This window comes from Penaeus monodon, unplaced genomic scaffold (genome assembly GCF_015228065.2).
Source record: "Penaeus monodon isolate SGIC_2016 unplaced genomic scaffold, NSTDA_Pmon_1 PmonScaffold_4094, whole genome shotgun sequence".
NCBI lineage: Eukaryota > Metazoa > Arthropoda > Malacostraca > Decapoda > Penaeidae > Penaeus > Penaeus monodon.
The window spans coordinates 4,044-6,080 of NW_023658884.1; the positions used below are offsets into that span (position 1 = coordinate 4,044).

The following is a 2,037-nucleotide window of genomic DNA, read 5'->3' on the forward strand; positions in this document are numbered from 1 at the left end:
GGTGCCGGTTTTCTCGCCAAGATTCTCGGAATATATTCAACCACGATGAGGACTGTTAGTGTAATTCTCTAAGCAGGAAGAGGCTCTCAAATTTACCGATGTTCAGAGAAGGATTACACAGACTGAGTTCTTGAATATTGCTCCACAGGAAGTATTCTTGAACTTTTGAAAACTCCTGATAAGAAGAAAAAATCATACGTATAAAAATGAGAATTTGTTGTTTCGTGGATTGATCGTTTCCAAACAAAACAAAGTACCAGTAAACTGAAGTAAGTGCCACTGCTTGTTACTAAAGTAGCCTTTTCTTGGTTTCAAATGGTTAATCCGCATCTAAAATAAACAACTAACAAATGCAGATGCCTTTACAATATTACATAATTATTATTTGACCTACATTTGATGCCATTATTCTTAGTATTGCCACTGCTACTACCACTATGAGTGTGATTATTACTCTTGCAAATTGGCATTACCTCCTGAGTTTTTCTACCCCTTTTCCATGTAAAATGTGACCTGGTAGCAGCAGTAAGGTAAACTGTATGAACTGAATGGTCAATCGTGTTAAATGACGTAGACAAATCGTGGGTATGTATACCGTATGTCATAGTAGGGGATAGCAGTGTGTAAATAGATGAGTAGGCCTTGCTAGAAATTGCGTCTTAAAAGTGGAAGGATTGTAAATCCAGGTAAATTATGGAATCATAAATGAAGATTATCGAAATTACTCATTTTTAAGCGGTCGGGGGTCGCGCATGGCTTAGGAGAGCATACATACCTGGCACAGGTGATGCCGGATCACGAAGGCGCTTCTCCTAGGGCGAAGCTCACCATTGCACTCAGTTGGCGCCGACCCCACGAATAACCCAAATGTGATTAAATCGATTTGCGCAATTTTTGGTAGCGGGGGCCTGCGTTCCCTTATAACATTTCGTTAAAAAAAAAAGAATGGTTCTAAATCCACCTTCCCCCAAAGGCAGTTTTTTTTTAATATTTTTACCTGCATATATTTCATTAGGTTAGTTTGTCAAAACCCGCACAGTTTACAACACCAATATATCATTCCGAAACCACAATTTTTCAGATCACTCCTTTGAGGATACTGATGTACTCTGTTCATACAGTAGTAAGGTAGTTTTTATAATGGGATCTAAAAGTATCTTTATTATTTTCCAAAATATATAAAAAGGTTATTGGTTATAGGTACTTTGAAGGGTAATCCTTTTCATTACCTTTCTCGACAAATAGATCAGCATAGTATAAAGCATATATATATATATATATATATATGCTTTATACTATGCTGATCTAATTTGTCGAGAAAAGGTAATGAAAAGGATTACCCTTCAAAGTACCTATAACCAATAACCTTTTTATATAGTTTGGAAAAATAATAAAGATACTTTTTTGATCCCATTAAAAAAAACTACCTTACTACTGTATGAACAGAGTACACAGTATCCTCAAAGGAGTGATCTGTAAAATTTGTGGTTTCGGAAAGATATATTGGGGTTGTAAACTGTGCTGGTTTGACAAACTAACCTAATGAAAAATATGCAGGTAAAAATATTAAAAAAAAAACTGCCTTGGTGGACAGGTGGATTTAGAACCATTCTTATTTTTTTTAACGAAATGTTATAAGGGAACGCAGGCCCCCGCTACCAAAATTGCGCACTCGATTTAATCACATTTGGGTTATTCGCTGGGGTCGGCGCCAACTGAGTGCAATGGTGAGCTTCGCCCTAGGAGAAGCGCCTTCGTGATCACGGCATCACCTGTGCCAGTATGTATCCCTCTCCTAAGCCATGCGCGACCCACGACCGCTTAAACTGGTAATTGCGATAATCTTCATTTATGATTCCATAATTTACCTGGATTTACAATCCTTCCACTTTTTAAGACGCAATTTCTAGCAACGGCCTACTCATCTATTTACACACTGCTATCCCCTACTATGACATACGGTATACATACCCACGATTTGTCTACGTCATTTAACACGATTGACCATTCAGTTCATACAGTTTACCTTACTGCTGC

The 2,037-nt window shown here is 37.6% G+C and overlaps 2 pseudogenes; one reads left to right on the top strand and one right to left on the bottom strand.

The window, feature by feature from the left end:
- The first annotated feature begins 767 nt into the window (after positions 1 to 767).
- Positions 768 to 921, top strand: LOC119570830 (annotated as a pseudogene).
- Positions 922 to 1,635: 714 nt separating this feature from the next.
- On the bottom strand, positions 1,636 to 1,788 carry LOC119570829 (annotated as a pseudogene).
- Positions 1,789 to 2,037: the final 249 nt, after the last annotated feature.